This window comes from Dendrobates tinctorius, unplaced genomic scaffold (assembly GCF_039654945.1).
Source record: "Dendrobates tinctorius isolate UK_male_01 unplaced genomic scaffold, ASM3965494v1 ptg000314l, whole genome shotgun sequence".
Lineage (NCBI taxonomy): Eukaryota > Metazoa > Chordata > Amphibia > Anura > Dendrobatidae > Dendrobates > Dendrobates tinctorius.
In genome coordinates, this window is record NW_027361981.1 from 1,986,753 (window position 1) to 2,006,627 (window position 19,875).

A 19,875-nucleotide genomic window follows, 5' to 3' on the forward strand; every position below is an offset into this window, starting at 1 on the left:
GGCTGGCCAACGCCCCCGGGACATTTCAGCGATTGATGGAGCGATGTCTAGGGGATCTCAATTTTGAGGCCACGTTGATCTACCTGGACGACATCATTGTCTATGCTGCCTCCTTCGAGGACCACCTGAAGCGGTTGGGACAGGTACTCAGCCGGCTGCAAAAGTACGGGTTGAAGGTGAAGCCTCAGAAGTGCCACCTATTTCGCTCTCAGATTGAGTATCTGGGTCATGTCATTTCGGCAGAGGGTGTGAGGCCATCCCAGGAGAAGATTGCTGCTATCCAGGAATGGCCTACCCCCGAGACGGTGAAAGACGTGCGGGCTTTTCTGGGGTTAGCTGGATATTACCGTCGTTTCGTAAAGAATTTTGCATGTCGAGCTCGAGCCCTGCATGATCTGCTGAAGGGGGCTCCCGCTGGGGCCAATGGGCGAAAAATCCAGTGGCAACACCCTCAGGAAGCGGCCTTCCGAGATCTCAAGGCTGCACTCTCGGATGCCCCAGTGTTGACTTATGCGGACTTCTCTCAGCCGTTTATCCTGCACACTGACGGGAGTCTTCACGGGCTAGGGGCTGTGTTGTCACAGGTTCAGGATGGCCGGGAGAGGGTGATTGCATATGGAAGCCGTTCACTCCATGACTCCGAGCGTAACCCTGACAATTACAGCTCTTTCAAGCTCGAGCTCCTCGCAGTGGTGTGGGCTATGACGGAGAGATTCGCAGAGTACCTAGCGGGCTCCGAGGTGGTAGTGCGAACTGACAACAACCCACTGGCTCATTTGGAAAACGCCAAGTTGGGGGCTTTGGAGCAGCGATGGGTGGCCCGAATGGCGAAGTACAATTACAAGATTATTTACAAAAGAGGGGCCGAGAATGTTCATGCAGATGCTCTCTCTAGGATTCGACATACAACTCCCGGACAGAATCGAGACGAAGAATTAGAAGGAGAGGAAATACCGTTCGCTCTTACCGCTGCCGTGCTCACCAATGTTGATGCAAAAGTATCTTCCCCAGAGGCCCACAGGGGCATCCTGGAACAATCTCGTGATAAGTGGATACAACAGCAACAAGAAGATGAAGAAGTTGGACTACTCCGGACATGGGTCGCCGCTGGTCAATTACCCACTGATACTCAACGACAAGCTTTGACCCAAGACCTGTCGCTGATGCTGCGACAATGGGAGAGACTGATTATCCGAAAGGGACTACTGTACCGTAAAATCACTTCGCAAACAACCTCAACGACTGTTTGGCAGGTGGTTACGCCCGGAGCACAACTACACGAACTGGCTCGAGAGGCTCACGAAAAAGGGGCCCACTTTGGAGTCAAAAAGACTTTGCAATGGTTACAACAGAAAGTTTATCACCCACGCTTGTCGGTTGTTGTGGACGAAGTTTGCCGTACCTGCCGCTTATGTGAATTGGCCAAACCGCCTGCTCAGAGGGCCGCAACACAGATGATTGTGACTTCAGAACCCTTTGAGCTCCTGACGGTGGATTATCTGCACATTGGTCCCGCATTCCAGGGATACGAACACTGCCTCGTCATGGTGGATCATTTCACCAAATTCGCTGTGGTCACCCCTACTCGAGACCAGACCGCGGTGTCAGCCGCCTCCGCAATTTGCAGAAACTTTATACAAGTCTACGGCTGTCCTCAACGCATACATTCCGACCAGGGAGCATGTTTTTTGGGGAAAGTTATGGAAGAACTACATCATCTTTATGGGATTGATAAATCCCGGACCACACCATATCACCCGCAAGGGAATGGGGCTTGTGAGCGATTTAATCGGACATTGATTCAAATGCTACGCACTCTGGAGAGTGACAAGAAAGCTCGTTGGCCTGAATATGTTTCTGAATTAGTGTGGGTTTATAATAATCGGGTACATCGAGTAACGGGCTATACTCCTTACTTCCTGCTGTTCGGACGAGAGGGTAAAGGGATCACGGAGGTAGAGTTGGACCCCGAAGAGCCTCGGCCCTGGCCCGGAGTGTCGTCTTGGGTCCGAAATCATCGCCACAGGTTGCAAACTCTTCACCGAATTGTACATACCAAACTTCAAGACTGGGAACACCCAGGGAAGAATACAACCTCCCCATCTCCAAAACGGGGACCGTGTGCTTGTACTAGATCCACGCCCCCAGAATAAACTGGAGTCACGTTGGGAAGAGAGTCCTTATCGGGTACTACGCCGTATCCATTCAGAAGGACCTGTGTACGAAATACGGCCCGAGCAGGATGAAACACTGCCCACTCGCATTGTGCATCGTAATATGTTACGCCTGTGTATTTCTACCGACCCGAAACAACTGGAACCCGTCCCGAAGACATCCGAACCGGAGTCCATATGCTAGGACTCAGACGACGAGGATTTCCCTCCAGTTCCCAAGGGCCCTCCACCCAATAATGAGCCAGTTGACACAATTAACCCACCGGCAACTTGCAGCCCACAGACGTCCACCACCCCAGAAGATTCCACCCCAGTCGAACTTAGACTATCCGAGCGGACAACAGCCGGCAAACCCCCCGAACGGTATGAACAAGATCAGTTCGTATGGCAACAAATATTGACACCTTTACAGACCAATCTCAATAGACTAACACCCTCGCCCGAGGACTGGCGAGCTTACAGGGTGGGGGAATGTGGGGAGGAGGACCCCCATACAGTGATTGGGCTGGAACGAGGGGGACCGCCATCAGGGTTATTGAAGAAACCAAATCAGGGGGATTACAAAGGGAGACATGCGATTGAAGTTGTCAGGGCAACAGGGGGCGGGGCGAGGGTAAAAGGAGCAGGGGACGCGCTGAGGTGGCAGTTGGAAGAGGGCCTGACAGGAGAGAGAGAGCCGTGTGGCAGGGGGAGGACTGTGGCAACTGACGGTGTGGGGAAGAGAGACAGGCAGGAGACTGTCAAAGGAAAATTTGAGACTGTCCGAAGAGCGGCGCATAAGAGACTCTTCCCGGGAGTCCCTCCCCGGATACATACAGATAAATTGACGCCCGCTGATTCCCTCCGTGCTGTGACAGGACCGGGATCTCAGGCGACCGCTGCGACGAGACAGCAATCCGGTATAGTGGCCAGGATACTGCCCCCCTGTCTTCTCCCACAGCTGCGACCCCGTCATTACCGACCTCAGGGGACGCCACCTCGCTATAGGCGGCCGCAGAGCCCCTGTCCCGCTTACTGAGGGGACACTGAGCAGAGTTTGTTAAGATTTTATGTTTTTGGACTGCGTCATGACCTGGCTGGGGGACGAGCGCCTTTAAACGGACGCCTGGGAGATTTATCCCCCCGAACAGTTTCTTCAGGGCCTGTTGTGCCCCACCGTCCCCATTTCTTCAGGGCCTATTGCGCCGCACCATTCCAGCTTCTTCAGGGCCCATTGCGCCCCACCGTTCAGTTTCTTCAGGGCCGGTTGCGCCTTATCGTTCGGGTTTCTTCAGGGCCTGTTGCGCCCCATCGTACTGGTTTCTTCAGGGCCCGTTGCGCCCCACCGTCCAGTTTCTTCAGGGCCTGTTGCGCCCCAACGTTCCGGTTTCTTCAGGGCCCGTTGCGCCCCACCGTCCAGTCTCTTCAGGGCCTGCTGCACCCCATCGTTCCGGTTCCTTCAGGGCCTGCTGCGCCCCACCGTTTTGGTTTCTTCAGGGCCGGACGAGCCCAAGTCCTTCCGTGAAATCGTGGATTACAAGGCAGCCACATCTGCAATCCCTGAGTGGTCGTGGACTCGAGCGACGCCCGGGAGGCTAAGTGCATTATAGAGTATAAGGACCCTTTTTGTTTTGAATGTTTGTTTTACGAGTCCCTGCGAGGACAAATAGGTGTTTCCCCTTTTGTTTCATCGAAGCAGTTTAGCCCTTGCGGCTTTAAACTTATAAAAGTATATTTCACCCCACATTCAGTCTCGTGTCTCGTCACTGCATCCTGTGAGCCTGCTCTTACCCTACAGACCTATGCCACTTTAATTTGTAAGGTGCCAGTTACAACATCTCTTATTGTGCAGAAACAGACCTTGGAGCAGCCCACGCTGGATACACAGTGGTAACAGGAGATTATTATGGTCAATTTTGTTAAAATTCGATAATGTAAGCCCCCAAAAAACATTGTAGCACAGACTAACCCATAAGCAATTTTCTAAATGGATGCAGGGATGTAAAGGCTTCAACCCTATCTGATTTGCAGAATAAGGAACTACTAGTTTCAATTGTGCCAAACGGCACGTAGCTCGTGTGGCCATCGGTCATGCAGACTACTGCACATGGATACACCATCAGAATTTGGGGAGAATTAGTACATTAGTCAGAATGTAGCTCAAAGCCCCCAGCCAAATGGTCATTTGGTTAATTGTTTGGCCAGCAGCCATCGGTGCCATCTCCCATACACAGGAGCAGCTCACTCTGCTGAGGTCTCCTGTGATCTCTATAATAGAGCCACTGCCAGCCATCTCTGGCAGAGGCTTATCACAGTGGGATTAAAAGGATTAACAGTCCAAAATCAGATATGCCAGGTCCTTGACACCCAACAATCATTTGTCAGGGACCCCAATTTGCTTAAGGCCCCGTCTCACATAACGAGATAGTTAGCGAGATCGCTGAAACGTCACAGGTTTTGTGACCAACAGCGACCTCGCCAGCAATCTTGCTACGTGTGACACATAGCGGCGAACGGACCCCCCGCTGGATATCGCTGATCGTGCTTGAATGTCCTAGGCCATTTTTTGATCATTGGCGTCCCGCTGGCCAGCATGCATCGCTGTGTTTGATGCCGATGAGCGACCTCGTTGGCGACACAGAACTCCGGGACGCAGGCGTGAGTGGTCAGAATAGCTGCTGTGTGACAAGGTCCCAACAACCGCCGAGGTCGTTATACGGATCGCCGTATCTTTGCTGCATCGCTGAAGAGATCTGCCTGTTTGACAGCTTACTAGCAACCATGTAGCGACGCACCAGCAATCCTTACCAGGTCATATCATTGTCGGGATCGCTGGAGCGTCGCTATGTGAAACGGGACCCTTTGTTGGCTGAACCTGCCGATATCAACTGGTGTGGCCAACAGTCTAATGTGTATGGTGGCATAACTCAGGAATTCCTCTTTTGCATCATATTTACAGATTTTGCAGTGTGACATTAAAAATACTTAGTGTACTTAAGGAAAAATAAATACAAAATCTACTATATAACCGTCTAATTCTGACTGTAACGGAAATCCCACTTCCAGCGACAGGCGCAGTGCGGCCGCGAATTGGCACGAAATTCAAACAACGCATGCCACCGCCGGGAGATCTGCGGCGCTCGACAGTTGCCACGGGTTATCTCCTGCCGCACAGAGGTCAGCGGCGACGCAGTTGGGAGATGACCGGCGCAGCGCTCAATGTGCGGATGGTATCCAGGGTCCGGAGGAGGAGAGGAGACTCTCCTCCAGGCCCTGGGTACCATAAACCTGCAGAAAATAGAATTAAAATAAAAAAAATACAGATATACTCACGTTCCGACGGCCACCGGACTCTTTCCCTCCTCTCACCACGCGTCCGGCATCTTCCGGTCCCAGTAATGCTTTGTGCGAAAGACTGCTGATGACGTCACGCTCTCGCGAGAGTGACGTCATCTCCGGTCCTTCGCGTTAAGCATTACTGGGACCGGAAGATGCTGGGAGCTTGGAGAGGAGATCGGGGGCAGTCGGAAAGCGAGTATAACCCCCGCTGGCCATATTCTAGAATACCCGATGCGTTAGAATCAGGCCACCATCTAGTACCTTATAAAGGCCTAAGATATATCAGGGACTTGTCAGAAAATGCTATTGAGAGGAATTATTGAGCTCAGTGAACCTTATACTGGGGGCTACACTCGTTTATAAAGCAATGAACCTAGGGAATCTCTGGGAATTTTGTCCTATGACTTCCCCTTTGATATGGATTTCCCCTTTTATCATCAGCCATAAATGAAAAATAATAACTAAGTGGATCAATTTCCTGAATTATAAATCACTGTATACAATCTCCCATTTAAAAAAAAAGAGGAAAACAGTCATATAAAGTTATAAGTAGTGGTAGCGAATTGTAAACAATATGGCTTTTCTTGGTTAGTGTACGTGTTAAGGCTAGAGTAGTCTGATCATTATTTCCTTACACATCTACTACAGGAGATACATATACACACACAGTAATGATGGGTCGTTCACAAGCGGTACAAAGAGCCGGTTTCCTGATATGAACGATGGGAGCCGGCACCCCAGGGAGAGCCACTAAATTCTCTGAATGGCACTCATGGGGGCATACAATTCTATTGTTTGGCGGACGAAATTCCGCCCACCCAAAACCAAACTTTGCCCACTTAGTTAGCCAATTAAACTGAGTGGGCGGAGGTTCAGGCACATTAACGTCATCTTAAATACATGTTTACCTATTGTGAACCCATATTTAATAGAGATCCATTTAAATCCAAAAGAGCCGGTTATTTTTGGCGAGTGGAGCAAGGAGAGCCAGATCACCAAAAAGAACCACACTGCTCCTCACTAAGGCTAGTTTCACATTTGTGTATGTGGTTGCCTCCGCATGCGTTGTTTTGACGGTGCGGCGACCGCACCAAAATGCAACACGTTGCGTCCGCATACAGCGGCATGGCCTGCGTACCAATGCTAAAGATAGGGTACGAGCTTCAAGGAGGAGGCATGGCAGGGGGCGGAGCTACACGTCGGAAGTCCGCATCCATCCGCAGTTCCTCCATACGCAAATGTGAAACCAGCCTAATACACAGGAGAAAATCAACATAGTTGGTCTAGCTTAGGAAAAACAAAACAAAGTTTTCAAAAAGTTATACTATTTTGTTTAATTTTTTAATCAACTTTCAACTTTATACATTTAAAGTGGAATCTGTCAGCAGGATTTCATCCCCCAAACTATTTATGTGCACATATATCTTTTTCAAAGACAAGTCCAGTATACCTTTGCTTGGCCAGTCATCTCCTTTATTACTGAGAAATCAGTGTTTTAATTGATCTACAAATTAGGCTGAAGAGCCATTTGCAGATCTGAAGTCTGTCACTCCAGCTCTATTCCATGCCCAGCGCTGCTTCCTCCTGATCGACTGATGACTCCCTCTTGGCAGAAGATGCAAAGCATAGAGGTTGTCAGTCAAGCAGGAGGAGGTGGCACTGGGCAGGGTATAGAGCTGGAGTGACAGAGGTTTCAGTTCTTAAGTCTCATTTACGTATCAATTCAAATGCTTGCCATGTAAAGGTATTGCTGGACTTGCCTTTGAAAACGATTAAGGGGCATTTATACTGCAAGATAATCGTGAACGCACGCCATTAAAAGGTACTGTCACACTAAGATATTGCTAGCAATATCGCTATAACTAGTGACGTTATAGCGATATTGCTAGCGATATCGCTGTGTCTGATACTTACCTACGACCGGCTCCCCCGCTGGTTATCGCTGATCGCGCGAGAACGTACTGGACTGTTTCTCGTCGTCAGCTTCCTGTGGAGAGACAAGCGACGAGCGTGGAGCCGGGCGGGAGGACGCAGGATCGCCTAGTGTGACAGGTAAGTAGCGATCCCCGTCCCCAGCGATGTCGCTGGTGAGATATGCCTGTGTGGCAGCTCACTAGCGACCACTTAGCGATGTACCAGTGATCCTGACCTCGTCATATCGCTGGTCGGGATCGCTGGTACATCGCTAAGTGTGACAGTACCTTAAGAATGCTCAGTTCATGATTATCTTGCCATGTAAACAGACTTTATGTAGCACAAAAGATAATCGTTCTCGGCGGCACTACTGGAAACTGTTGGCAGCCCATGAACACAGATCTAGCATAGATCGCTCATCCCACATCATTTGCTTTGGTCTGGGTTCAAACGCTGCAGACAGGTAAAAGTTTACTGATTGGAAATCATATTGTGCCGCCGCCAGCTGGTCAGTCTAAACAGGATCTTACATGCACCCAAATTGTTTGGAGCATGAAATCCTGCAGACAGAATCCCTTCACAACCCTGCCTTTGATGCAGGCTCCGATGTGGAGCCTGCATGTTTCTCCACATGACAGCTGATCTGATATGAATCCATATGTAGCACGGGCGATTGGATGGTCACGGCTACAAGTCTCTTAAGGGGACTATTGAAGCCAGAAAAAAAAAAAAACCAAAGTTTAACACCCCCCCCCCCCCTTGCTCCATTGAAAATAAAATAAAAAAAATAAAAATTTAGTATTACTGCATTCAGAAATGTCCAATCGAAGTATAAATCAGATTGGTAAACAGCATAACGAGAAAAAAAAAAAAAACGAAACCCCAGAAATATGGTTTCTGGCAGTATTGCAATAAAATGCAATCAAAACCTCGTATCTACCCCAAGACTATATCAATAAAAATGTTATTTTGTGGCGCAAAAAGTAAGCTATCACTCAGCCCCAGACGGAAAATGGAGATTGAACAGGTTTCATAAAATGCTGACAAAAGCGAATTTGTTTTTCTAACAAATTTTTTTTTCATCACAAATAAAAAAAAAATGAACCTAGACATGTTTGGTATCTGTGTACTCGTACTGTCCTGGGGAGTCCTATTGCTAGGCTGGTTTTAGCATTTAGTGAAAATGGTAGGAAAAAAAAAAAAAAGGCAGAAAACAATTGTGGAATTGCTCTTTTCTTTAAATTTCATCGCACTTGGAACTTTTTCCTCCTATTTTCCATTATGCTATATGGTGAAATCAATGGTGTTATTCAAAAGTACTACTTTGACCACATAAAACGAGCCCTCATATGGCCATATTGATGGGGGGTGGGGGGAAGCTATGGCTCTGGAAAGAAGGGGGAGTGGGGTAAAAAAAAAAAAAAAAATTACAAGGCAGAGAAGGGGTTAATACATCAATCAAAAAGTAAGTCTAATCCTTTAGAATAAGAATTATTCTGATACACAAGACACAACACTGCATAATCAATTGTTGTAAATTCTTGTCCTTGCAATGATTTTTTTACTTTAGAAAAAGATATGGGACCAAAATAAAAGAACGGGGCGGATGAGTGACAATTTCAAGAAGCCGCTTTCGTGGAGTCTCTCTTTCACAGCTTTACGAGACTTGTAATTGGGCGCATCATCCTTCAAATACAAGACTCCATTGGAAAGTTTTTGATGAAGTTCCAATCCTCACCTGACAAGGTTAAACTTTTCTTAATTAGAATGTCAAATCTGACAGAACCTTTTCTCCTAAAATGCGGCACATGCACTCGTCAAAGTTAACACTTGTTTCCATAGCAATGGGATTTATTTTGTCTGCTCGAAATATTCAAGGCCGACCACTCATCAATACCTCCTCGGAGAGGAATTTTCAGAAAGAGATTAGTCACTTCGACCTTTGGTACTATTGTAAGGCGATAAAGAAAAGGTGTGTCTGGGAGGAAAGAAAACTAAAAGACCGGCCGATGAAGAAATGTCACATTTTATGGTAGAATGACAAGTCAGGGAAGTTTATACAACTACACGAGGACTCGCCACAAGGAAGTAACTCGAAGAGGCGGCTGCACCTCTCAAAATTCTTCGCTAAATCTATCGAAAGCTCAGGACACACATTCCAGGAAAAAAAAAATTAACAAAATCTAACCGATTACCAAAGCTGCAGCATCTAAAGGTTAAACCACTACTTCTCTGCGAGACACATATTGGTTAATCCACTAAAGACCTAACGCATTCATAGGGAGGGTAAATTGTTAATCCCTCTCTCTGGGGGGCCAGTTCATGAGTAATAAAAGGAAGCAAAGTTCAGGGGTCCAATGTGCCAAATTATCGAAATATTTCTGCATGGTCGGCATACCTGTTAGCTGGCGGAGGACGGGCGAGGGCAGCAGTGGGAACGATTTTCTCAAGTCTGCTGAGTTTCAGTGCTCAAACAGCTCAAGGGCATCAGAGGACTCCGCTGTTTACTTATTACTGGGCGAGGAGGTGCCGTTACCACTCCGCTCTACCTGACCGACCTTTGTACTGACTGTTCATCTGTGATACCTGGAAAACAAAAGAAAAAAAGACTTTACAATACAGTCACACAAGTCATGCTTGTCGTTTGTGTGACATGAAACAGAATTACTTGCTAATAGTGATGAGCGAACGTGCTGGGAAAACATGTTCGGCGTCCTTGAAAAATATGTTCTAGTCCCTGCTGCTGCATGTCTTGTTGGCTGTGCGACAGGGATTGCCTAACAAACAAGCAATCCATGCATGTGTTGCGGCTGTTGAACAGCCAGCAGACATGCACCCGCGGGGACTCGAACGTATTTTTTCGATCACACCGAAGTCATTCGGTTGGCGCACGAGCATGCACGTATAACACCTTATGCCAGCATGTTCACTCATCACTGCTTGCTAATAATCCCATTATGGGCCTCAATTTATCACATATACATAATACAAGGTGCACAAAGTTAGTGCCATATAGCCAAAATCAAAATGCGTTCACTTAAGGGCCTGTCACACTAAGCGATATCGCTAGCAATATCGCTATAACTTGTGACGTTATAGCGACATTGCTAGCGACATCGCTGTGTCTGATACTTACCTCCAACCGGCTCCCCCGCTGATTATCGCTGATCGCGCGAGAACGTCCTGGACTGTTTCTCGTCAGGCACTTCCTGCTGTGACGACGAGCGACGCGTGGAGCCGGGTGGGAGGACGCAGGATCGCCTAGTGTGACAGGTAAGTAGCGACCCCCGCCCCCAGCGATGTCGCTAATGAGATCTGCCTGTGTGGCAGCTCACTAGCAACCACTTAGCGATGTACCAGCGATCCTGACCGCGTCATATCGCTGGTCGGGATCGCTGGTACATCGCTAAGTGTGACAGTACCTTTATTGCGTTGGTAATTTTGACGTGGTAGAGACTGGTCGATGTTTGCATCTCCCTCCACTTTCTCTACGTGACTGTGGAGTAACCTTCTCACTCTGTTAGCAAACAATGAAAAATCCGTGCATGGGTCTGTAAAGCTTCTTACCAACCAGGAGAAAACAAAGTGATCAACCTGAGAAGGGGCCAATTATCGCCAAGTGCCCCATGCCAGCTACGGTATATGGCATCTCTTTTAAGCTATGCATTTCTGCTAAATTGGCAATATTCGAGAATAAAAGCCTTGAGCGTGCAATATTGTTTAATCTATATGTCTGATTTCTGTATCGAAATTCCCTGGAAGGGGCAAAGTAGCGGGTTGCCCTCCACAGACTCCCTGGCTGTCACCTCCACCCTCCTAAGAAAATGGCCACATTCTAATGTAATAGTGAATACAAAAAGCAAAAATTAATCAAGGGAATGCATAAAAAGAAAGACACCTTTGTTTATATTTTGATTAAAAGCATGTATTATGAGGTGAACAGCATTTCTGCATTATCTAAAAAAAAAACAAAAAAAAAACAAAAAACTAGATACCGCGGTTTCTACAGCCTCTATTTATCACAGTACATACGCTGCTCATAAAAATACAGGGAACACTTAACATAATGTAACGCCAAGTCAATCACACTTCTGTGAAATCAACCTGTCCAGTTATGAAGCAACACTGACAGTGAATCAATTTCTCCTGCTGTTGTGCAAATGGAAAGGTAGCTGTGTCTGTCAGCACAGTGTCCAGAGCATGGAGCAGATACAAGGAGGCAAGCCAGTACACCAGGAGATATGGTGGGGGCTGTAGGAGGGCAGCAACCCAGCAGCAGGACCGCCCTGTGCTCTTCATGGATGAGAGCAGGTTCACACTGAGCACATGTGACAGTCTGGTGACGCTGTGGAGAACATTCTACTGGCTGCAACATCCTCCAGCATGGCTGGTTTGGCAGTGGGTCAGTAATGGAGTGAGGGGAGGGGGGGGCATTTCTTTGGAGGTCCACACAGCCCTCCATGTGCTTGTCAGAGGTAACCTGACTGCCATTAGGTACCGGGATGAGATCCTCAGACCCATTATGAGACCATATGCAGGTGCACTGGTCCCTGGGTTCCTTCTGATGCATGACAATGCTATGGCACATGTGCCAGAAGTGTGTCAGCAGTTCCTGCATAATGAAGGCATTGATGCTATGGACTTGCCTGCTCATTCCCAAGACCTGAATCCAATTGTGCACATCTGGGGCATCATGTTTCGTTCCATCCAACAATGCCACATTGCACCACAGACTGTCGAGGAGTTGACTGATTGTTTAATCCAGGTCTAGGTGGAGATCCCTCAGGAGAACATCCGTTGCCTTATCAGGAGCATGCCCAGATGTTGTAGAGAGGTAAAAAAGGCACGTGGAGGCCACACACACTATTGAGCATCATTTGTCTTCAGACATTTCTACTGAACTTAGATCAGCCTGGAATTTGATTTTCCACTTTGGTTTTGAGTATCATCCCAAATCCAGACCTCCATGGGATATTAATTTTGATTTACATTGATCATTTTTGTTTTACTGTTCTCAACGCTTGCCACTATCTAATGAATAAATATTTGCAACTGGAATATTCCATTCAGTGATATCTAGGATGTGGTATTTTAGTGTTTCCTATCAGTCAGTAAGTTCATCTGATGGCAGAGTTTGTAACCTTCTCTCTTCACTCCTGAATTATTGTCCAAGTTGATTAAAGAAGCCCTTCCATGTATTTTTATTCATTAAATGTGTGTTTGTGTTTATTAAGTAATGTAGTGTGAGTGTGGTAATATACTCACCTACCACTGCTCTCTCCGGGCTCAAGCGCCTCCGTTCTGCACCACTTCTCAGTGACGTCCCTTTTCTTCAGACTCTCCATATCACCATGTGTGAGCTGGAAGTCCTTTTACAATAGAAGTCTATGGAGCCTTGTTCTGAAGCACCATGGCTTTACAGTACAAGAGCCACTTGCGGGTCACCCAGAACACAGTGTGACCCAGAGAGTCTGAATAGAGATTACATCACTGAGAAGAGGAGCAGAAAGCCACTTTCTATAAGATCCAGCAGCAGTAGGAGCATATATTAATACTCTCACACTACCATTACATGCACATATACACATTTAATGAATAAAAAAAAAAAAAAGTTAATGGGAGAATGTCTTTAAAGAATATCACTGTCATTGTTCTGGAATTGGAAGGACGCACGGAAACCATCACCTGTGCATGTAGATGGTAAATTCTGTTCTGCCTCCTGCTTTTTAAAGGAAATCTGTTAGCAGATTTCTTCTATTCAATCTGTAGGCAGCATAACATATGGCAACTGAGCCTGATTTCGGCGGTGTGTCATTTACTGAGATGTGTTTTGCTTCCAATAAAATCAGTGTTTTATCAGCAGGACATCATCACTACAGGACTAGTTGTCTGATGCCTCCTAGTCAACTGCTGTTTGTAACCCCACCCACACCACTAATTGTAAACAGATAGCTGCCAATCAGTGATAGGGGGGGGGGGGTTATACATGGCTCAGCATTCAGGAAACTGGTAGATCTGCAAGAATGGAAACAGTGATTGCATAAAAATGACAGCAAGCAGCCCAGTAAGTGACACATCGCTGGAATCAGGGCCTCTACCCCTACATCATGCTGCTCTCCGATTGCATAAAAACCTGCTGACAGATTCCTTTTAATAGATCTGCTACCTATCAGTATAATTCTGCCTGAGGGGATAATGAGAAGATTGAAGAAAAGCAATCTCCACAGAGCAGAACTGTCAGCTCTCTTTGGCTCAATGGTCAGATGAGAAAAAAACAAAACAAAAAAAAAAAAAAAAAAAAAACACAACACGGTTTTGGGTTTTTATTTTGTACATGAAAAATGTTTTTCTAAGAACACAACACATGCAGGGATTGTCTAGCAAACAGGCAATCCCTGTATATGATGCAGCTGTCGAACAGCCACAAGACATGCAGCCGCGGGGACTCGAACATAGTATTCCAGCACGCCAAAGACGCTATTAGCACCCGAGCACTCTCCGATAACACCTTATCCGAGAATGTTCGCTCATCACTAGTGATTAATAGATTTATGTTACAATAACGTATTTATGTGCAGTGTGTTAGGATTACTGCTTAAGGGCCTGTTACACATAGCGATATCGCTAGCAATATCGCTGTAACATCACTGGTTTTGTGACGCAGTAGCGATATCGCTACATGTCATGTGATACTTACCTCCGACCGGCTCCCCCGCTGATTATCGCTGATTGCGCGAGAACGTCCTGGACCGTTTCTCGCCGGGCGCTTCCTGCTGGGCTTCCTGTGGCGCCGACAAGCGACGCGTGGACGCGGGCAGGAGGATGTCAGGATCACCTCGTCTGACAGGTAAGTAGTGACCCCCGACCGCTGCTATGTCGCTGGTGAGATCTGCCTATGTGGCAGCTCACTAGCGACCACTTCGCGATGCACCAGCGATCCTGATCGCTTCATATCATGGTCGGGATCGCTGATGCATCGCTAAGTGTAACGGTACCCTTATTCCACGCCTGAGCATCTCAGATTGATAGACAAGTTTTATAAAAAGCAGAAAACAGGTCTATGGCCTTGAAAATGACTGAGTGCATGCTGTTGACCAGGTAGCCGATCTCTGGGTTTTGCTGATGATGCCATTGTCTCTAGTTGTTTATTTAATGTTAGGAAATCTTAACGGTAATATTTCATTGTCACATTGTTTGCCGCTATGAAGAACTCATGGATATGAGTTAGCTAAGGCCAGTGGGGTTTTTGGTAAAAATAGCTCTAGATAGTAAGTGTGCTGATTCTTCACTTTATTTTCCTGGCGTTTATCAGTAGAGGGTCATGCGGTTTCCTTTTGTTTATTACATTTTGTGAAGAATGAGGAACAATTGTGATCGTTCCATAATGATATTAAAGCCCCTAAAGAGTAAAGCAATTTATAAATGGTTAACTTTTTGTGATTCCCAGATCACCCCTCTTGGCCATAACACATGTTTTAGGCCCCTTTCACTCAGTTTTTTGCCGTCAGTCACAATCCGTTGGCTCAACGGATCTGTCGCAGATTGTGAAAAACTGATCCCCCTCCTGTGATAAGCAGCTCACTGGTCAATAGACCATGTACACAGAGAGCTATGTTGTGGGTAGGGTTAGGGTAAGTGCACATGTGGTTTTTAGGTGGTGCGGATTTTGTGGTAAAATCCGCAGGACTAAAGTCCTGCGGTTTATCTGCGGATTTGCCTGCGGTTTCACACCTCATAATGGATGAGGTGTGAAACCGCAGCGGTTCTGCACAAAAGAATTGACATGCTGCGGATTGTAAACCGCAGCAAAACCGTGCGGAAAAGTCTGCAGCATGTGCACAGCGTTTTCCAGTTTACCATTGAAAACAATGGTACTGTACAACGCACCTAATCTGCTGCGGACACACAGGGCCAAAACCGCTGCGGATCCGCAGCAGAAGCCTCACCGTGTGCACATACCCTTAGCTTTCGGAGCTGTGCCACAACTAAAAACGCTGGTTGTATTACAACTGGGGCATCCAGTAACCAAGAGTTACATCGCTGGAATCAGTCTCTTTTCCTACATCATGCTGCTCTCAGATAAGAGAGCAAAAACCTGGTGACAGATTCTCTTTAAAACGATTTCTCAAGCACTTATTTATGGGGATCGGCTTCCAAAAAAACGTTGGAGTCGAAACAGTGTTTAACATCAGTTTTCTGGCATAAAACACTTTGAAAAGTTGCACATTTTTTGCGCAATGTGATGTTGGGTAAAAACATTGTGACTTGACATTTTTAGGGGTACTTCACACTAAGCGAGATCGCTGATGCGTCACCGCATCGAGTGTGGCAGCGGGAGACCAACTGATCAGCGAGCTCCCAGCACTGTAAGCAGACGCTGGGAGCTGGTATCCAGGGTAAACAGCGGGTAACTAAGCGCTGCACGCACTTAGTTACCCACTGTTTACCCTGGATACCAGCATGCGCGCTGGTCCTGATGGCTGGTGAGTCTGCCTGTTTAACAGCTCACCAGCGATCATGTAGCGACGCACCAGCGATCCTGACCAGGTCGCATCGTTGTCGAGATCGCTGGTGCATCGCTAAGCGAGACGGGACCCTTACACTAGACCCAGACAGCTGCACAAAAATGGTCAGGGCTTGGATAGGACGCTGTCAGATATCTTACTCCAGTCCCTGATCTTGTAAGATAATATGCAGGACCACCAAGTAAATATTGGAGACAATGCATGAACATAGAGTTCCAAAATTGAAGAACTTTGCTCTGTAGCAGCACTGTTGGCAAACATCCCACCGTGAGCTACCTTTATTGTTGATAAGTTCCCTTGGTTGGGAGCACCCTGTTTGAATTTAATCTGATAAGTTACCATAATGTTGCATAACGATCGATCGTTGGACAATGGAGGACATTTATCATGGAGTTTGCACCACAAATATTGTACGAAAAGTGACATTTCATTGTTGTAAATTCTTAAGACAAAACTTATTTAGATTGTGAGCCCCGATGAGGACAGTGATGCCAATGTATGTAAAGCACGGCAAAATATAATGACACTATACAAGCAAAGCATAATAGATGTTGTACACTGTTAATATCAGTTTTTAGTACCTGTACCAAGTTAAAAAAAAAAAAAAAAAAAAAAAAAAAAAAATCACTAAAAAAGGAAGGGGGGGGGGGTATGTGGTTATTTTTTTTGCTGTGAAGTGTAGCATACTTATGATTGCTTTTCTATATAAAAGTGGCAAAAACATTGCATATTCCAGACACGTCAGCAGTCTTTAAAAAAATTAAATAAAAAATGCATGAAACAAACATTTTATTTTCGCAACCATTTTTGACGTGGATAAAAAGTCGCAATTTGTGCAAAAACTCAACACAGATAGGGTACGCAGGCCGCATGCCGACAGAGGCGGGGCTGAACGGAGGAGGCGCAGCAAGGGGCGGAGCTTCACGGAAGCTCCCTCCGCAGCTCCTCCATACGCTAGTGTGAAACTAGCCTAAGTAATGTAAAAGTAAAGTGAATGGGAGGGGAAATCACTGAACGCATTTTTCTCCATTAAGACATATTACAAAGTTGCTTATTTTCACATGTGCTCTTGATATAGAAAATAAAAAAAAAAGAACAGATACCATTAAAGTATGTCTTTTTAGGGCTTCCGAAAAGCGTGCAGTGTTTTTCATGGAACGTCTTTACTAATGTCTTTTGTGGCAGCGTTTTTTTTTTTTATTTGCTTTTTAGCAGTCGCTTCTGGCTTTTGAAGCCTAAAGCGTCCGAAAAGTAGTCACAAAAGACCAAAAAATATGCACAGCAAGTCATTTGGACATAGCTGTGGATATGCTCATTCTTTTTGGCTTTGTTTATTGCTCTTTGTCATGTGGAATATACCTGAAAAAGACATTGTGTGCTCATATCCTGATGGATCAGTTTTTAAAACCAATGTGAGGATGGATCAATGAAACTATTGGTCGGTGTTCCATTCAAAGAAGAGAGCAAGGATCCCTGGGTATAATGGTCGGCATTACAGATTCCTACAAGCCCTATCATACCTTGCGATTCTGATAAACTCTGCGACTAACTTATCTGACATTCTTTTCAGGTTAAAAAAAGGTTGTATAACGTCATGGCGGTAAGGATTTTTATCAGATAGTTAAACAAGCTTTTTACCCAGAGGGCCAAATTCATTGCAGAGAATAGAAGGCTGTAATTGCTTTCCAATAGAAAAAGAACTATTGCAAAGTTCAAAATAAGATGTACATCAGAAAATCTTTAGAACATGATGAAATCTGAGCATGAAATCTTTAGAACATGATCAATCATTTAAGCTAGGTGAAGTATTTGTGGCGCCCCTGAAGCTTCCGTCGCCACAGAGGTACTGCACCTTCTCCTAAGGTGTAGTGCCCCACCATCCAGGTAGGCTGGGAACTCCTTTCCGCATTCCACACCTGCACCCCACACACAGGATAGTTCAGCAGGGACCCATCCATGCTTTATGCTGCAAAGGTCATAGGGTGCCTTTTGTGGTCCCTGGCTTCCTAACATGAGTGGTGCTGGGGAGGGGGTTGGAGTTAGCTTTAAAAAAGAGGGAAGGTGTAGGATTTCAGGTCAGTCTGACAGAAGGTCAGTCTGGGGTGAGTCCCAGAGAGAGAGAGAGCAGGTTGACAGCAGGTCAGCCTGAGAGGAGCTCAAGGCGGAGGAAGGCAATCAGTCAGGAGAGGCTGAGGACTGGTCTTGGTGGAACGAGCTCCCTAGGGAAGGAAGAGAAGAAAGACGTAGACTGGAGACTACAGATTCCATAAGAGAGATAGAACAGATCGGAACGAAGGAGAATAGCAGGACGGTGGGAAGCAGGTTGAGAAAGAGAGAGAACCCTTCCTGTCCAGAGAGCGCAAAGGCCGGGGCCCGGTCTCCGAGGTTGATTGGATCTTTATGTCCGGCAACAGACACCGGAGGAGTAGTGAATCGCTAACGCCTTGCTCCCATCATAGACTTGGGACACAACAGCAACTGAATAGAGAGCCGGGACGCAGTGAGGAGTCCCCGAAGCAGGCTACAGCTGTCTGTCATACAAGTAAAGACTAGGAACACCTAGAGAGAGGCATTCCAGGGTAACTAAGTACTGGAGTGCTTCGCACCTAAAGGCGCATTGGAGGAGTCGTTCAGTAAGGTACATGTTGGCGGAGTGTGGAAGGGAGAATCCTATCCTGCCTGGAGGTTGGCTGGAACCCTGACCTGGAGAACACAGTACGGAGGCAGGCAGTTGTGTGAACAGCAAACAGTGAGTAAAGCTTTGGAACCGCATACTCTGGTGTCTTCCAGTTATTCCAGCACCGCCACATCTGGGTAACATCCATACCATTCTGTGCCTCTCCTCATCCATTGCACCTACACTGCCCTGGGATTACAGCTCCACCTGTGGGGAGCTATACCATCTCTGCTGCACCACACCATAAGTCCCAGCGGATCTGCATGCAGCGTTGGCTCAACACCTTACTTGCCAAACACCACGGGTGGCGTCACGAACTATTCTACCATTAACTACATCACCGCCATTGATATTGGGCGCCCAGGGCCACAGACCGGGTCACCGCTGCTGTGACACATTCCCGCCTGACACCGACCCGGTACAGAGTACCCCGCTGCCCTGGGTGTGCGAGGGCGACCCATATTCTTCTCCACAGGGTACACCGGTGCTACATAAAGAGGCTGAAGAGTAGCCATGCCGCCTCTTAAAGAAGCGAACCGTTGTTCCAAATTACCATTAAAGTCATTATATGGAAGGTCTCCAGCAGTGATAATATCTACAGGCAAACTATCAAGCTACAGGCAGCATGAAATGGCCACAGGCTTCCTGGTTACAAGCTATGCTTTCTTGGAAACTGGCAATAAGGAAACGGTCATTCCGACTAGAGATGAGCGACTTTGTTCGCATTCGGTTCCAAATTCGATTGGACTCGAATATTGTCTTTGCATTATTCGTCGAACACAGCCGAATGTCAGAGTCAATGGGAGAAGATATTACCGCATATGTTAGGAACCAATCATTAAACATACATTGTGCATGAATAGTGTTCGAATATGTAAAAATCAGATTCAAGGACAAAATTTGAACAAATTCGCTCATCTCTAATTCTGACGGATTCTCATGAGCTTGAGCACTCCAGAGCGTCAATGAAAAACAGGTCTATTTGTAGCCCAATTTGAGACATTTTGATTTACCTCGCAGCCTTTTTCTGGCACCTAGAATAGTGACCAAAGCACATAACCAGCATGTAGTGACTTCACAAGGGCAAGACGTTACTTCTGACATCAGTCTGCACCCACAGTGCATAATACATCTACTACATAATTGTCTTTCTGTCTTTCTGTCTGTCTGTAACCAAAATCCTGGCTGGTCGCAGCCGCCAGGCAGCCACCAATCAGTGACAGGCGCAGCTGTTTGTAACTGTAAGCTGCGCCTGCTGCTGATAGGT

At 46.6% G+C, this 19,875-nt stretch overlaps 1 protein-coding gene across 5 annotated transcripts in view; it reads right to left on the minus strand.

Annotated features, from left to right (window-relative positions):
- The window catches only part of RBM47 (RNA binding motif protein 47), a 226,242-nt gene that overhangs the window by 105,746 nt on the left and 100,621 nt on the right, over window positions 1-19,875 (minus strand). For all 5 annotated transcript variants that reach the window (XM_073561118.1, XM_073561117.1, XM_073561120.1 and 2 more), the window contains one exon: window positions 9,805-9,992. The gene's annotated coding sequence lies outside the window, so the exon portion shown is untranslated. The remainder of the gene's footprint in view (window positions 1-9,804; window positions 9,993-19,875) is intronic.